Here is a 19432-nt window from a genome sequence, read left to right as displayed (position 1 = left end):
GTTTCGTCCGTTTTGCAGGACACCACACCCCTCCCGATCAACAGGACCCCCGTTTCGACCATAGGAGGTCCGTTTCCTCCGTTTTTCGGTACGCCACACCCCTCCCAATCAACAGGACCCCTGTTTCAACCGTAGGAGGTCCATTTCGTCCATTTTGCGGTACGCCACACCCCTCCCGATCAACAGGACCCCATTCCGAACGTAGGAGGTCCGTTTCCTCCGTTCTGCGGTACGCCAGGCCTCGTTTCCATCGCCTGTTCCGTCCTAGCCCTCCCGATGAACACGGCCACGCATTCCATTCCGACCCAGCTGGTTGGCTCCCCATGAACACGACGATGATGTTGTTTCTCCGTTCCGACCCAGCCATGTACGTATGCGCGAGTAGGCGTTCAAGACCCCGCCCGTGTGTACACATACGTGGCCGTATTTTCTTTCTTGCACCCTGGCCGTTGTACGTACGTGTACATGCTACGTGCGCGCCTCTACTACGACACGTGCGTGCCTCTACAACGACCAGTATGTACGTACACATTCGCAACCAGAATGACAACGCTACGTACGCTTCGACCAGGTGGGTCCCGACTGTCAGGCACTTCCTTGCGTGCGAAAATGTAGCTGGTGGGTCCCAACAGTCAGAGGGGCGAATCGTTTTTTTTGCCCGGACGCACTTCCTTGCGTGCGAAGGTGTAGCTGGTGGGTCCCAGCAGTCAGGGGGGAAACGTTTTTTTCGCGAAATACGGTGGCCCGTCCGGTGGGTCCCCACTGTCAGGTGGAGGAATAATTATTTTCCGCGTAATGAGGCACTTCCTTGCTGCGGTCGTGGACCCAGCTGTTAGCCTCTCCACATACAGTCCACATCCGATGGAAATCGTTCCTTGACCACGTTGACCACGCCGCGCCAAGAGCACCAGGGCGGTGGACGACGGCGAGGCCTAGGAAGGGGACGACGGGGAGCCGGGGAAGACGCGGAAGTGGAAGCCCGCGCCGAGAGGAGTACGAGGGTTCACTGGTTCGGCTGCGGTGTGAGGCTGCCGTCGCCGTAGGGCCTGGCCAGCGGTGGGAATAGTAGGGGGCGGTGAGGCCTCCGCGGCAGCACATCCGGCCACGGGAGGTAGGAGCATGCGGCACGACCGGCGCTGCTTTGGGCAGCTGGAGCAAGAAGACCAGAGGTTGAAGAACCACTACGGCCGTTGGATGGACATCGTACGGTCACTGGAGCTAGAATCGTTTATATTGACTAAGTTGACAAAGCCCTCCGTCCCCGTCAACTTAGTAGGCCCACAAGTCAGCCTCCCACCAAGGTGGGTCCCAACTAGCTGGGGGGGGGTATTCATTTTCTTGTGCGTAATAAGGAGGCACTTCTGGTGGGTCTGAGCTGACAGTAGGGGGAACGTTTTTTTCGCGAAATACGGTGGCCCGTCGAGTGGGTCCCAGCAGTCAGGGGCAAACGTTTTTTTCGCGAAATACTGGTGTCCCGTCTGGTGGGTCCCTGCTGTCAGGCGGAGGAATAATTATTTTCCACATAATAAGGAGGCACTTCCTTGCGGCTGCCATGGACCCAGCTGTCAGCCTCTCGACGTACAGTATTCTTCCGATGGAATTCGATCGTTGACCACATTGACCATGCCGCGCCGAGAGCACCACGGCGGTGGACGACAGCGAGGCCTAGGAAGGGGACGACGCAGAGCCGGGGAAGACGCGGCAGTGGATGCCCACACGGAGAGGAGTACGAGGGTTCACTGGTTCGGCTGTGCTGCCGTCGCTGCAGAATAACAGGGGGCGTGGGTGAGTGGAGTGGAGGGATGCCCTGGCCAGCGATGGGAGTAGTATGGGGGCGGTGAGGTCTCTGCGGCAGCACAGCCGGCCACGAGAGGCAGGAGCAGGTGGCACGACCGGCGCTACTTTGGGCGGCTGGAGCAAGAAGACCAGAGGTTGAAGAAGCACTACGGCCGTTGGATGGACATCGTACGGTCAGTCGAGCTAGAATCGTGCATATTGACTAAGTTGACAAAGCCCTTCGTCCCCGTCAACTTAGTAGGCCCACTATACTGGGTCCCAGCTAGCAGGGGGAGTATTCTTTTTTTTGGGCGTAATAAGGAGGCACTTCCTTACGTGCGAAGATATAGCTGGTGGGTCCGAACTGTCAGCGGCGGTCATGTTTTTTCGCGAAATACAGAGGCCCTTTTAGTGGGTCCCAGATGTCAGGTGGAGGAATCATTATTTTGCACGTAATAAGGAGGCATTTCCTTGAGTGCGGCCGTGGACCCAGCTGTCAGCCTCTCCACGTATAGTCCACTTCCGATGGATGTCATTCATTGACCACGTTGACCAGGCCGCGCCGAGAGCAACATGACAGTGGACGACGGCGAGGCCTAGGAAGGGAACGACACGGAGCCAGGGAATACTCGGCAGTTATTTCCCACGCGGAGGAGTACGAGGGTTTACTGGTTCGTCTGCCGTCGCCGGATAATAACAGCATGCATGGGACTGAGGGTGAGTAGAGGGATAGCTAGGCCAGCGATGTGAGTACGGTGGGGCAGTGAGGCCTGCGCGGCAGCACAGCCGGCCGCGGGAAGGAGGGAGCAGGCAGTCCCGTCGGCGCTTGTTTGAATGGCTGGAGCAGGAAGAGCAGAGATTGAAGAAGCACGACGGCCGTTGGATGGTGTAGGACCTTGAGAAGAAGTGTCTAGAGGGGGGGGGGGTGATTAGACACTAAGTACCAAAGTTGCAGTTTTTAAGTTTCTTTAAGTTTAAGTGGAGATTAGGCACAAGTTTAACATTCACAATACATATCAAGCAAGCATGCAAAGAGTATATGAGCAGCGGAAAGTAAAGCATGCAACTTGCAAGAAAGTAAAGGGAAGGGTTTGGAGGATTCAAACGCAATTGGAGACACGGATGTTTTTGGCGTGGTTCCGATAGGTGGTGCTATCGTACATCCACGTTGATGGAGACTTCAACCCACGAAGGGTAATGGTTGCGCGAGTCCACGGAGGGCTCCACCCACGAAGGGTCCACGAAGAAGCAACCTTGTCTATCCCACCATGGCCGTCGCCCACGAAGGACTTCCCTCACTAGCGGTAGATCTTCACGAAGTAGGCGATCTCCTTGCCCTTACAAACTCCTTGGTTCAACTCCACAATCTTGTCGGAGGCTCCCAAGTGACACCTAGCCAATCTAGGAGACACCACTCTCCAAGAAGTAACAAATGGTGTGTTGATGATGAACTCCTTGCTCTTGTTCTTCAAATGATAGTCTCCCCAACACTCAACTCTCTATCATAGGTTTTGGATCTGGTCCATGCCACTCCATTGTTGAACTTATCTGAAATATACTAGATAAAAGTGTTAGTCCAACAAGATATATGTTGACATTAATTACCATTACCACCTAGGGAGCACTTGTGCTTTCAATCTCGCCCTTTTTGGTAATTGATGACAACATACATCAAAGCTTAAGATAAGGATATAAGAAATAGCAAGCAAAGCTTTGGAAATACATGTAACTAACATAGGCTCCCCCTACATGTATGCAATCATGTGAATATGGAATATAGAAGCATGTGAGAGCATAAACATGATGGACCAGGCAATGTGTTACATGCATCTTGCCCATATGCATCAGAGCAAAGAATATTAAAGAAAATACCTTCATGCCCATGAGTTCTTCTTGCAAACAGTATGTACATCAGCAAGAATTCCTCATACACATGATTGTGATGCATATACTTACCTTGTACTCTTGAGTTGGCTTAGGATGGAATGAACCTACGTAAACGAGGTTAGATAACACATATACATCTACTAGCCAAAGCAAACAGAAGAAACTACAAGAATACCAAGACTGGGATGACATGTAGAGAGTGAGTACTAAGTACTACATTGGATTAGACATGTCCCCAAGAGTAAAAGATATGCAATGAATTTAAATGATTTCTTTCCCTTAGATGTCTTGCTCCCCCTGAATCTAGCATGGGATACTGGGAGAAGATAGGGAATAGAAAATCAGAGCTTAAAGATATGAATGATGATCAGAGCTAATGTATACTAAAGCAAATAAGCACAACAGATCATATGAACATGTCTCTCCCCTCAAGAAGACATGTGGGTATCTCTCCTCTTGAACACCAAGCATCTAGGATCCTTAAGAAATACTTACTACTTTTAGTATTCTCTCCCCCTGGAGATCTCTCTCTTCCCTTTGAGGGTCTCTCCCCCTTAGAAGATCTCTCTCCCCCTTAAGGACCTCTTTCTAAATGATAAGCTTTTGACGTCCTCTCTCTCCAAATGATAAGCTTTGATGTTCTCTCTCTCCCCCTTTGACATCAATTTCCAAGAAGGGTCTTCTGGAATCCGTCGAACGGGTTTGGTCCTTGAGACACAGCACAAAGCAATGAAAAAAATGTGATGCTTGTAGAGGACAAGATTCATTGAGTGGAGATGGATTAGAAGAAACATAGAATATGTGGCAAACTGTTTTTCCTGTTGTGAAATCGGTGGCACCGAGTGGTATTCTTCGGTTGGACCGAAAGGATTCGGTGGGACCGAAGACAACAAATCGGTGAAACCTAGTTCATCACAGAGAAAACACCTGGCACCTCATCTCACTAGAATAGTAAGATCTCACAAAGATTTGCAAGGAATTTACTGAAAGATGTGCAATGAATTGGAATGCAGAAAATGCAGAGCAAACAGAAAGAAAGCTGGATGAAGTTTTTTTTGAAAGGGGAACAAATATGCATGAGACACATGCAAAAACACAGAAAAGAACACAAGAGAACTTCATCTAGAGATGGTCGGCGACAAAGTCACCTATGTTAGAGTATATTGACTTAGGAGTCAAGTGAGATCACTTGATCATAGGTCATACTCATCGTTTAAGCTCAAAATGGGGTTGCCATTTTTCGTTTTGCATCTTGATGTATTCACATCTTGTTGAGTTGCTTTAGCTCATGACTTGGAGTAAAGATTCTCTAAGATGGAATGACATACCTTGGTTGATGGTGTTGTCCATGTAGTTGAATTTGTGTGGGTTGCTCAAGGTTGATGTAGCTCATCAAGAATTTGGAGCACCACTTGGAATTTGAGTCCATCTACCTACATGGGTTAGTCCTTGCAAGGAAGAGCACTTGTATATCCAAAATGACAATCATGAAGCTCAACATAGAATTTGTCAAAGGATATGTTTGAATGGTTTCGTGCTTCCTTATCTTCAACCACCATAGTGTAGAGACTTGGTGATGTAGAGATTGCTCAAGATGTGAGTAGATTACAATCTCATGGAATTGGCTTCCACCAAGTACCTACATGGGTTAGATAACATGCAAGATGCAAATATATCCAAGACATAAGATTTTCATCATAAGAGAAATATCAAGATTAGTCATAAGCTCATGTCTTGCATGTATCCAATGGAGTTTCTACTCCAAGTTTGAAGCATCAATGATGTTCAATTCTCCTCTTAACCCGCAAAACACTTTCTCATCAAGAGGTTTAGTGAATATATCCGCTAATTGCTTTTCGGTGCGAACATGCTTAAGATTAATGTCACCCTTAGCAACATGATCTTGAATGAAATGATGACGAACTTCAATATGCTTAGTTCGAGAATGTTGCACAGGATTATGACCAATTTTGATAGCACTTTCATTGTCACAAAGCAATGGAACATGTCTCACATATATCCCATAATCTTTAAGAGTTTGGGTCATCCAAAGTAATTGAGCACAACATGAACCAGCGGCAATATATTCAGCTTCGGCAGTGGACAAGGATACCGAGTTTTGTTTCTTGGAGGACCAAGACACAAGAGATCTACCAAGAAATTGACAAGTACCCGAAGTGGACTTTCTATCAACCTTGTCTCCGGCATAGTCCGAGTCGGAATAGCCAACAAGATCGAAAGAGACCCTCTTAGGATACCAAATGCCAAAATTTGGTGTATGGATTAAGTATCTCACTATCCTTTTCACGGCCTTAAGATGACATTCTTTAGGAGCAGCCTGATATCGTGCACACATGCACACACTTAGCATGATATCGGGACGTGAAGCACAGAGATATAACAATGAACCAATCATAGAGCGATAAACCTTTTGATCAACCGGTTCACCATCTTTGGTCAAGTCATTATGTCCACTAGTAGGCATGGGTGTAGACATACCTTTGCATTCTTGCATATTGAACTTCTTGAATAAGTCCTTGGTGTACTTCGTTTGAGAAACAAAGGTACCTTCCTTAGTTTGCTTGATTTGCAACCCAAGGAAGAATTTGTGTTCACTCATCATAGACATCTCAAACTTCTCCGACATTAGCTTCCCAAACTTTTCACTAAAATGAGGGTTAGTTGAACCAAATATAATATCATCAACATAGATTTGGCACACAAATAGTTCTCCATTAACCCTTTTAGTAAAAAGAGTAGAATCAATTTTCCCAATTTCAAAGCCTTTTCCAATAAGGAACTTGGTCAAGCATTTATACCATGATCTAGGAGCTTGTTTAAGACCATAAAGAGCTTTGGGAAGTTTGTAAACATGATTGCGTTTCTTAGGATTGACAAAGCCGGGAGGTTGCTTAACATAAACTTCCTCCTTTATTTCTCCATTTAGAAAAGCACTTTTAATGTCCATTTGGTACAAGGTGATATCATGATGGTTAGCATAGGCAAGTAAGATGCGAATGGACTCAAGTCTAGCAACGGGAGCATAAGTCTCACCATAGTCCATACCTTCGACTTGTGTGTAGCCTTGGGCGACGAGACGTGCTTTGTTGCGAACTACTTGTCCATCTTCATCTTGCTTGTTGTGAAACACCCATTTGGTACCGATGACGTTGTGGTTGTTGTCGGGCTTCTCAACCAATGTCCAAACTTGGTTCCTCTCAAAGTTATGTAGCTCTTCATGCATGGCATTTATCCAATCCGGATCTTCCAATGCTTCTTCAACCCTCATAGGTTCAATGCTAGAGATGAAAGAATAGTTTTCACAAAAGTTAGCTAAATGAGTTTTAGAGCGAGTGATTCTCCTGGTTTGAATGTCATTGTAGATTTGCTCGACGGGATGATCTTTAGCAACTCTTGCTCGAACTCGTGAAAGCTTTTGCTTGGGTCTTTGTTGAACATATTCTTCATCTTGTTCTTCTTCTTGGCCTTCTTCATTGTTGGCGTTGTAGTTCTCTTGTCATGGTGGAGAAGGAGGTTTTTGACGTTCATCTTGATGCACCTCCTCGTTTTCTTCATCTTGGTGTGTCCCACTTGTGGATGCTTCCGTATGAACTCTTGGTTCACCTTGTCGTGAAGTTGAAGCTTCCAGTTGGAAGGACGTGGTACTCTCCTTCACCTCCGTTGGACAAACCTTGCCAATAGCCAAGTCTTGGATTGCTTCCGAAGGATCTTTGTCACCTACATCAATTGGCAATTGCTCTACTTGCGAGCCGTTAGATTCATCAAACTTCACATCTACCGTCTCTTCAACCTTTCGGGTGAAATTGTTGTAGACACGGTAAGTGTGAGAGTTTGAGCCATAACCTAGTAGAAAACCTTCATGAGACTTAGGAGCAAATTTAGAGCGACGATGCTTATCATGAATGTAGCACTTTGAGCCGAATACTCGAAAGTATCCAACTTGGGGTTTGTTACCGGTGAGGAGCTCATATGCCGTCTTGCCGAGTAGCTTGTGAAGATACAAGCGATTTGTCGCATGACAAGCTGTCTCAACCGCTTCCGCCCAAAAGTGCTTCGGCGTCTTGTACTCATCAAGCATCGTTCTCGCCATTTTGATGAGCGTCCGGTTCTTCCTCTCAACAACTCAGTTTTGTTGAGGTGTGTACGTAGCCGAGAACTCGTGTGAAATCCCTTCTTCATCAAGAAAGGTGTCCACATTTGCGCTCTTGAACTCCATTCCGTTGTCGCTGCGAACCTTCTTGATCTTCACTTCAAATTGATTTTGGGCCTTCCTAGCGAAGTTTTTGAAGATCTTTTGGACCTGCGATTTGTCACCGAGAAAGAACACCCACGTAAATCTTGAAAAATCATCAACTATAACTAGACCAAAAGAATTTCCACCGAGACTCTTGTTAGAGTTGGGACCAAAAAGATCCATGTGAAGTAGCTCGAGTGGCCTCCTTGTGGTCATGATGTTCTTCACGGGATGCCTTCCTCCAACCTGTTTACCTGCTTGAAAAGCACTGCAAAGTCTATCCTTATCAAATATGACATCGTTAACTCCAAGAATATGATTTCCTTTAATAAGCTTGTCAAGGTTTCACATACCAACATGACCTAGTCTTCTATGCCATAACCAACCTTTTGAGGATTTAGCAATGAAGCTAGTTTTAGGTTGAGCCTTTTTAGTGAAATCAACAATGTATAGATCACCTCTACGCACACCGGTAAAGACCATTTTATGATTGTCTCGATGAAACACTTGGCAATCTACTTCAGTAAATAAGACATTGAAACCAAAATCAGCAAGTCTAGATACTGAAAGTAAGTTGTACCCAAGAGATTCAACGAGCATGACATTTTGTATGGAGCTATCATGTGATATGGCCACCTTACCGAGGCCAACCACCTTACCCTTTGAGTTGTCACCGAAAGTGACATACTTTCGAGGACTATCATTATCAGCAAGCTCACGAAACATGTCTTTATCTCCGGTCATGTGATCGGTACATCCACTATCAAGAACCCATTCCTTTCCTCCTGACATATATCCCCGAAGATTTGCCATGAGACCAAAGTGTCTCATTGCATCATCAAGATCGAAGTCACTATCATCCTCCTCATCATAGTATCCATGTTCAACATCGTCATGTGGTGGATCAAGTCCTAGAGAGGGTGATTCATTAGGATGAGTTTGACAATAATCTTGCTTATGAATTTTTTTAGCTTCGGAAATAATATCACTAATAATACCAACATTTCCTTTGGCACGCATAAGGTTAGTAAGCTCAAATAGACGATCACCAAACATAGGATCACTAGAATTCATCTTACTCAAGGCAATGGACTTATGAAGAATTTCATCAAGATTTTTCAAGGAATAATCTGGAAACCGTTCCTCAAGAAATTTCCATATGGTGTAGGCACACTTAAAAGTAGGCAAGCATCCAATCAAGTTTCTAGGCAATCCTCTAATGATAAGTTCGGCAGTTCTAAGATTCCTAATCATGTCAATTGACTCATCATGGGTAGGATGCATAGGATCAACATAAGGAGCACAAGGGCTAGCAATGTACTTGTTCAAATGATATTGATTGAAAATAACAAGCATCTCATTTTTCTACTCATGAAAATTCTCTCCATCAAGAATAGGCACTCTGTGTCTAAGACTCCCAATAGTAGACTCATCCATCTTCCTCCAATGGTGATTAAACCAAAGCAATGGAGACCAATGCTCTGATACCACTTGTAGGACCTTGAGAAGAGGTGTCTAGAGGGGGGGGGGGTGATTAGACACTAAGTACCAAAGTTGCAGTTTTTAAGTTTCTTTAAGTTTAAGTGGAGATTAGGCACAAGTTTAACATTCACAATACATATCAAGCAAGCATGCAAAGAGTATATGAGCAGCGGAAAGTAAAGCATGCAACTTGCAAGAAAGTAAAGGGAAGGGTTTGGAGGATTCAAACGCAATTGGAGACACAGATGTTTTTGGCGTGGTTCCGATAGGTGGTGCTATCGTACATCCACGTTGATGGAGACTTCAACCCACGAAGGGTAACAGTTGCGCGAGTCCACAGAGGGCTCCACCCACGAAGGGTCCACGAAGAAGCAACCTTGTCTATCCCACCATGGTCGTCGCCCACGAAGGACTTGCCTCACTAGCGGTAGATCTTCATGAAGTAGGCGATCTCCTTGCCCTTACAAACTCCTTGGTTCAACTCCACAATCTTGTCAGAGGCTCCCAAGTGACACCTAGCCAATCTAGGAGAAACCACTCTCCAAGAAGTAACAAATGGTGCGTTGATGATGAACTCCTTGCTCTTGTGCTTCAAATGATAGTCTCCCCAACACTCAACTCTCTCTCATAGGTTTTGGATCTGGTGGAAAGAAGATTTGAGTGGAAAGCAACTTGGGGAAGGCTAGAGATCAAGATTCATATGGTAGGAATGGAATATCTTGGCCTCAACACATGAGTAGGTAGTTCTCTCTCAGAAAATGTATGCTGGAAGTGTAGGTTCGTTCTGATGGCTCTCTCCACGAATGAAGAGGAGGTGGAGGGGTATATATATAGCCTCCACACAAAATCTAACCATTCCACACAATCTACCAAACTCGGTGGGACCGAATCGTTAAACTTGGTCAGATCGATTTAGCAAATAATGTGACCGTTAGGATTTTTGGTGGGACCGAAATGCAACTCGGTGAGACCGGTACAGTTAGGGTTAGGGCATAACGTAATCTCGGTAAGCCCGATTACACAAACTCGGTGAGACCGATTTTGGTAATAAGCTTTCCAGAGAGTTGGTCAGGCAAACTCGGTTTGACCGATTACACAAACTCGGTGAGACCGATTTTAGTAATAAGCTTTCCAGAGAGTTTGCATTGTAATCTCGGTAGTGCCGATTACTCAAACTCGGTGAGACCAATTTTGATAATGGACATACACAGAGAGATTACAATCCCATCTCGGTGAGACCGAGATCCCTATCGGTAAGACCGATTTGCTTAGGGTTTGTGGCAGTGGCTATGACTTTTGGAATCGGTGGCGCCGGATAGAAAGAATCGGTGTGACCGATTTTGGCTTTGGGTTTAGGTCATTTGTGGAAGTGGGAAAGTGGCTGAGGGCTTTGGAGCATATCACTAAGCACATGAAGCAAGAGGCTCATTAAGCAACACCTCATTCCTCCTTGATAGTATTGGCTTTTCCTATAGACTCAATGTGATCTTGGATCACTAAAATGTAAAATGAAGAGTCTTGAGCTTGAAGCTTGAGCCAATCCTTTGTCCTTAGCATCTTAAAGGGGTTCCCACATCCTTTAGTCCATGCCACTCCATTGTTGAACTTATCTGAAATATACTAGATAAAAGTGTTAGTCCAACAAGAGATATGTTGACATTAATTACCAAAACCACCTAGGGAGCACTTGTGCTTTCCGATGGACATCCAACAGTATACAGGCCATCTGTGGAAAGCCCCAAATCTGTGGAAAACAGCATACATCCCATCTGCCATTATTTCAAATAGTTTACAACCCATTTGCTAATTCTTACGGGTTTTTTGGAGCCTATATTTTTTTTGTTAGCATTACAACCCATATTGTGGCCACGGTTAAAAAATTATACAAAATTTTGCATATGTCGGTGCGGTTTGAACTGTTTTTAATCCCGAAATTTCGAGTCACATTCAGACTGATTTTAAAAATAAATGTATATCAATATAAAATCCAATAAATTGTCCACACATAAAAAACAATGCAATTTAAAATCTCAAAATGAAAAAAAGATATTTGAAACTAATTGTCGGTTTGATGTGTTTTAAAAATGTACAGCCCATTTCTCATTACTGATAGGCCATTTTCTCGGCCAACCCGAATGAAGCTCTCCTCGTCTAGCCCAACAGGCCTGATAAAGTGACTTACTTGAAAAATCACAAAAAAACTGGGCTAGCCATTTTCAAAAAGAAAAAAAAACTATTGGGCTGGTCTGTGGTAAACATAAAAGAAAAGGCTGTCTAGACAGGCCAGAGTGTCCCACATAGCCCAGTTGACACCCTGCTTCCGTCTCAAAAACAAATTAGATAAATGCCACTCCAATTATGGCGATTCATAAAAATGCCACTGCAATTTCCAAACTTTGAAAAATGCCACTGCAATTTTTGCAAACTTTGAAAAACGCCATTGTAGTTTGCAAACTTTGAAAAACGCCACTCCGGACTTCAAAAAATGCCACTAGAAATGGCATGAAATGGCATTTTTCAAAGTTTGGAAATTGCAGTGGCATTTCTCGGAGGCATTTATCAAATTAACCCAAAACAAAAATAACTGGGCAAGCTGCTGGGTCCCTGGTGTCAGCCGCTCGTTGTGCAATTCTCTCGTTTATTGATTACGTTGACAATGGCATGGGACCCAGATGTCAGAAATCCACTAGGAGGAGCCATTTTATTGGCTTGAAATAAGGAGGCACTTACTTGCGTACTGTCATGACCTTGGCGGGTCCCTGCTGTCATCCTCTCCACGTACAATCATCTCCTGATTGTGTATGCGTCAACTTGCTAGGCCCACAAGTCAGCCTCTAAACCCGTGGAGGACAAATACAACCCATTTAAAAAATAACAGCCCATTCCATACGTTCAAACAGAAAGTTCAACATTCAGAGCAAAGTAACAGGTCTGATCCACATATAGAGTACTGAACTTCCACGTTGACAACCATCATAGCCAAGTTAACTACCTACTCCCACTAGACAAGTACTAACTTACTCTTAGCTAACTAGACGATGCCAGCGGTACATGCTAAACGCCGGCACCGGCGTCCTGCACCTCGCCTCGGACTTACCAGAGGTGTGATAGGGCTCATTGCTCGCGGGCGTTGGCCCTTTCCATGCCGGCGTGGTCCACCGAAGCTTCGGCTTCCAAGCGGGAAACCCACTTGACGAGCTGGTAGTAAAAATCAGCATCGCAAACGCGTGCATGCCCGACAGCCTCCAGAGCTATTTGCCGGGCGCCGACCTCCACGTAGTCGGCCCAGTTGTGGGCGCTCTGCTCGCGACTCAGAGCATCGGTGCGCTGCTGCTCCATGTCCCGCTAGCGGCGCAAATCGGCGATACGCTGCTCCTCTGCCAGGCGGTCGCGCTCCAACAACTCCTGCTCCTCCGCCATGCGGTCGCGCTCCAACAACTCCTCGATCTGCGCATTGCCATATAAAGACAGATAGAATGCCTCCTCCCTCCGTCTGCCTTCTGGTGAAAAACCGAACACTAGTTCCGGCGGTGACCACCTCCGGCGTCGCCTACCACGGACGGGCGGGGGCATGGCGGACGTGGCGAGCGACGTTGGGCTGGTGGGGGCTTATGAGGATATGGCGAGTTGGGTCACGGTGGCACTGGAGAATGCCGGGAAACAGTACTTATAGGGGGAAGGTAGCGCGACGGTCATCGAAATTCAATGCATAATCGCTTAGCGTGCCAGCTTGCCGTGGAAAACTAGGGAAACTAAAATTATGACTATGCCGTCCCGTCCCGTCTGGGTCGCACGCCGGCATGGCGGTCAAACGAGTGCACTCGAATCATCTCCCTCCTTGTCAATAATGATTTCACGGATTTAAAAAGCCCGCAACAATTAAAGCGTATCTTTTTTCACATCAGTTAGCTGCCTTAATTACGGCCGGCTGCATGCAGGCACTTAGAATCGCTCGCAGGCAGTATGCGAAGCAGCATGCAACGAGTCGCAGCCGAGGGCACGCATGCATCCACTTAAATCGCTGGAATTAATTAGGCTTAAACTTCTACATGGCATTAATTATTGCCATGCCTTGGTCTTGCTGGTTTGCTCACGGGACTAATAAACCCGGACGGAGGGAGTACCTTGGTTGGTGAGAGGTTTGAATTAAGCCCTGCAAACCGGAAAGGAGGTACTAGTACGTGCGTGATCCGCTATTTATTTGTGTAGGATCGAGTAGGTAGTTTCTTGAATTGAGCCCTGCAAACCAGAAAGGAGGTAGTACGTGCGTGATACACTATTTATCCGTGTAGGATCGATAGTGTAGCTTGTCAGTTTCTTCAGAGGTAGGCATTTTTATCCATGTAGGATCGATAGTGTAGCTTGTCAGTTTCTTCAGAGGTAGGCATTTTTATTCAAAAACTGCCACTTCGCATCTTGCGTCGCAAATAAAACTGCCAGGAGCGCATTTGTAGGCTAGCTAGTGATCGATCAGTAACTTGTAAACACTAAGAGAACAGAAATAAGTAATTGTTAATGCATCTCATTGATTCACAGATCATATACAAATATGTAGCTCCAAAAGCAAAGATCAGCCACTTAGGATCTTGCGTCGCAACTAAAACTAACTAGTACGATTCTCATACATAAGATCAACATGTTAATGCATCTCAATGATTCACAGATCATATACAAATATGTAGCTCCAAAAGCAAAGATCTAGAAAAAACATCTGTTCTTCCTACTAACATGGATGCTTCTCTTGGCCAACATTCAATACAGACTGAAAGACAAATTTGTTTGTGAAGTCTACAATTCCTCTTGCAAACGTAAGTGGTTTCACCAACAGCTGGAACCATGAGAATGAACCACACATGATGGAGGAACATCCACTGTAATATGAATTGGTCTTCTCTCGATCACACCGCGAGACTATTTTCGGAATACAAACTTTAACTTAGGGAAAATGATGCCCATTGTATAATCAGACCAAAGCAATGAAGCACCAAGTGTTGGCCAGTAAATATTACAGTACTACTTTTCTGCAGTCCATGAAGTGACTATCCAATCTTTGTGTCTATTTTCAAATGGCACTGCATGCACTGACTATACTATTCTCTTGTGCAGTTCAACCAAAATTGCAGACACTTTGTTTGTTTGCCAAATAGCAACGGACAGACATCTCTGTATGCACAAATATGAAGCAGCTAGTAAACATATACCACATCATGTTCGCAGTGATGGAAGAGGTGAAATCGATACAACCGAAATTGAGCATCCAATCATTGAATCCCGTCCTGCACCTCCAATGTAGGCCCACCCTGCCAATAAATTCACATGCAAACCACTAGTATTACTATCTAATGACAGTACAAAAAGAGTAACAAGATAGTAGCAAACCATGTACCTTCGTAATGAACAGCTCATAGTGCCACCAATTGGATATAAAGGTTTGGAAAAAACATGCTCCTAATGTTGAACCAGTTGGACTTTTTGTGCAGCTCCACTAAAATCGAGCATCCCTGTTTGCATAGATATTGAAAGTGTGATTACTATAAAAGTGGCACTAGTTGAAGCATAGATTCACAAATATAAGCATTCCAATTTCTTAATGGGAAAAGGTAACAAGACTGTTTCTAACCACCTGTTTGAAGGAATAAATAAAGCAACAACGGCTGATGTCAGGAAGGCATACATAGTTGTTTTCTGAAAAACTGAGCCATTCCTGACCTTTCCTCTTCTTTTAAGCAAATTTTGTGCAGTTCTACTAAAATAAAATGCCATCACCGCCTTGACAATTTAGTTACACTGTACAAAAGGAAATGACTTAACATTACATCATGATGTCGGGTATGTAGTAGACAGGCATTAGAGACAAACATACAGACCTCCTCCGATAACATAATGAACATTAATTTTAACAAAGGTGTGACTAGCTTTACCGGGATAATTTGAGTGAACTCTACACCCTCTGTTCCTTAATATAAGACGTTTTCGCGGTTCAATTTAAAGTACCCAAACGTCTAGTATTTAGAAAAACAGGTAGTAGTTTTCTTGAGCACATATCTGGGAAAGCTTGCCACACTTTATTTATGTCCATACGCTAATGCAACACCATTCGAATACTACAAATATACACTAATCCAGTGGCTAGTGCAAGATTAGAGTAGTTAGTTTATTACAGGGTACAGTACAATGGTTTCACTAAACAGATTTCAATAAACTCTAGCACTGGAAGGTTTCTATAAGAACTAACAATACAAAATGTAATGGTAACAAGTTTCAACATTGGTATACTAGCTGTGCATGAGCATTAAACCAAATACAGAAGTATGAAGGTAACTAGCATTATTAACTAATGACAATATAAAAAAATTGCAAACCATGTAGCTCCAAGGTAAATATCATTTCGAACTTGGGGGGACCTTAAAAATTGCTATCCCAATCTTGATAATCGATCAAACATAAAAACTTGATCGAACGAATCAAGAGAACAGCCGGAGGAGGAGGTGCCCACTCTTGACCTTTCCTCTTGTCTTCATAATTGTCTGTGCAGTTTAACCAAAATAAAATGACATCAGCGCCTTGGCATTTTGGTGACCCTGTACAAAAAAATTAACTTATCTCATGAAAGTGAGGTATGTAATCTATAAGCATTAACAGTGCAAAAATCTGAAGGTAGTAACAAGTTTCGTCGTTGGTATACTGGTTGTGCAACAACATTAGAATTCCTTAGCTAAAAAATCTTTAATACATCCACAATCAACAGCTAACCCTGAAATGATACCGTGACATTAAATGGCACTGCTTAAATTTATCTGTGGCATTAGACTGAGAGCGGCATTAGTTAAATGTGGCATCACTTTAGCAGTAGCATTGCTTGACTTGACTACTGGCGTTATACTAATAGCAAAAAAAGTGGCAATAAGAGCATGGGAGGCCCATTCGGACAGTGGGCGCACCAGTACGATGTACCTCCACGGACGCAGAGTGGTGAGGGAGGTATGGTTGCCTAGAGCAACAAATATCCAGGCAGCATATGTGGATTATGTCCCATTTTTGTTCTCTTTAGCCACCTTTTTCCTATGTGAGGACAACAAACCGATCGACCTGGTCATTCTCTATTGCGTTGTCATGCCTTTCTACCCTTCTTCAACCAAGATACACGAGACTCGTTCCTTAGCTACTGATTTCCCCTTTTCAACCTAGATGCGGGTTCGATGCCTACTCTCTTGGACAGTACAGTCTCTCTTCCTTTCCTTATTCAACCCAGACATGCATTAGTCTGCATGAAGTAGGGTTTCCTTTAATAGTGCAAACTATGGTTTTCGTCTGTGTGGCCAGCAGAGCAGAGGATAGCAAATTGGGAAGATGGTGGAGTGGAAAAAGATCCACATGCAACGACGTGCCAGATGGGGCAATAGAACAAGGGTATGGTTCGAAAAGAGGTAGCATACCTAAGGGTCAGCGGGAAGTGGCTTCGCTCGTGGTCGTCGTCCTCCGCACACACTACGGCAGCGATCCCGCGCGGGCGCTAGGTCTGAGAGGACGGCCTTGTCATCAGTGCGTGACCTCGCTCGCCGACGACGAGTGCGTCAATGCTGCACGTCCTTTTCTTCCCCAGCGTATCTATGACCACCGGTGAGGAGGGAGAGAGGGGCCGTATTTTTTAGATCTGGAGAGAGGGGCCGTCTTTTTTAGATCTGGAGAGAGGGTGGTAGTGTGAGAAGCAACTAGGCAGCCCTTGGCAAGAAAGCGCTGAAGCTCCAGCCTATATATCTTCTTTATACTACTAGTACTGGAGGTGGAGTAGTGGTAGAGTAGTTTATATTTTCTCTGCGTACAGTACCAGTTAGTCGTGCTTCAAAACTGAATGGCACGCCATTAAAAAAATAAAGGCCGATAACTAATGCGGCACCTCGGGCCAACGCGGCCAAATTGCATTTTGCACGAGAAATTACACACCATGTTTCGTTGACATGTGGTCCCATTCCACATATCAGTGAGACGACGGCGAGTAGTAGGAGTATTTACGAACCGACGTGTAGGCCGGGGTGCCCCTTCGTGAACCGTGGCAAACTGGCAACCATCCACCGACTCTTCGCCTTTCCCTCTTGATTTGGAACTGCTGTCGCACGCTCTTCCTCTCCCTCCTCCATTTTCCTTTAGCCCTTCACCCTTTCTTCTGCCATTGTTCGATCGTCTTCTCCATGGAGGGAACAGGACGGAAACGACCCCGTTATTCTTGCCCCGATCTGAAAGATGACGTGGTGGAGGAACTCATTGATCGGTGCGACGTCATCACCTCGGCTAGCATGGCAGGTTCGTTCAAGCCCATTCTCGACTCAACTAATAACATCATTACAAGGAACCCAAGAGTCAAGGAGCGGTTTGATCTCCCCTATCTTCTTCGCCGTGACCCTGATGACTGGCGCCGTCACGACGGAGGCCTCGCCCTGTGCAAGTTGATGCCGCTTGATAATGATACGTATGATGTTAAGATGCCATCGCTTGAGGGCAAGGCTTGGGCAGGCGCAAATGGAGATTGGGTTGTTTACATTGGGTCCAACTGCGAGTGGGAACTTGTGAATGTGTACAGTCATGACCGGGTTCCACTTCCAAAAATCTCAGCAGACTGCCTAGAGGTTGAGCACACCGGTATTGTACGCACGTTCAAATACAATCATGGTGACTGTCTTCTATGGAAGATAGCAATTTCTCGAGTCCCCAACCGCTCTTGGAATTACAACAACTATGAAGTTGTTGCTATCTTCGACAAGCTTGTTGCCGTCGTCAGTGGTTTGACTGGATGGATATTGCTCAAAAATCAGTTTCTGTACACGGATGAGTACTGTGATGCAATTCAATACGAGGGCCTTGTGTTTGCTGCCACCACTCGTGGCACTGTTTTTGCATGGCATCCTCGTTGTTTCGGTACGTTTGTCTTCCACCGTAATTATAATTGTTTCATCCACATGCATGCGGGTTAGCAAGTTTCCCTTTAGGCTGGTCATAGTGGGGAGTAACTTAGACTAGTAACATGCATATGTTACTAGTTTATGTTACTACCTCTATAGTGCATAGTATCTTAGATTAGTATCATAGGTGGTCTCATTTATTGCAATGCATGACACATAGTAGCATCACATTTATTATGTTACGATATCTACCTATGTTACTATAACAATCTCTCTCTTCCTTAATTGCCTGCCACATAAGCATGTTTGCGAGTCCCAAGGGCATGATACTACTTATGTTATCCCCACTATGGCCAGCCTTACTAATTAACCTTCTTCTTGTGTTTCCAAGGTCCTGTGAACATTCCACCACCTATACTTGAAGATTTTTATAACCAAGGGGGAGATGATGATGGTGATGATCACGAGCATGAGGACGAGCAGCGCCCATATACTATTTGGCGCCTGGCAACTAATTCTGATGGATCACCTCTTCTCGTGTGTATACAGCCCACTGATGATGTTACTGCTAAGGAAGCAGGTGTAGTCTCCCATGGTCGCACTCTCCGGACCTATTCCAACACCGTTGCATGGTATTCAGGATGGATAGTAGTGTGATAGCGCCAACTCCTTCTCCCTGGTACAGAATTGATAGTCTTGGAGAAAACTCGCTCTTCCTTGGACAAAACTATCCAATGATGGTGAAAGGCGATCCAACTGCTGTTGACACAACATTACTACCATTTATGAGAAGCAATTGTGTCTATACCTCGGACATTTGGGTGGTTCCCTACCCTGGTACTGATATAGTAGGCCGCTTCAGCCTGGATGATCAGTCCTGCGTTAGTCTCCAGATCGACAATGGATGGCCCGTCCCAGAGAATCACTTGTGGTTCAAAGCAAGCGTTTCCAATGCCGAGGAATGGTTGAGTTGAAGTTCATTTCATTGCTTGTTATTTGTTGTGTGGTGAAAACTTTAGTATTTATAATGTATCCTCGTTGTCGATGTGGGTTGATGACCTGTTGTATGTAATAAAATGATATGCCTATGATAAACTTACTAAATTTATGAATGGCTTTCGAGTTGCTTCTGTGA

Source organism: Triticum dicoccoides, chromosome 1B (genome assembly GCF_002162155.2).
Source record: "Triticum dicoccoides isolate Atlit2015 ecotype Zavitan chromosome 1B, WEW_v2.0, whole genome shotgun sequence".
NCBI lineage: Eukaryota > Viridiplantae > Streptophyta > Magnoliopsida > Poales > Poaceae > Triticum > Triticum dicoccoides.
The sequence above is the reverse complement of the archived record's forward strand: the minus strand, read 5'-3'. Positions refer to the sequence as shown.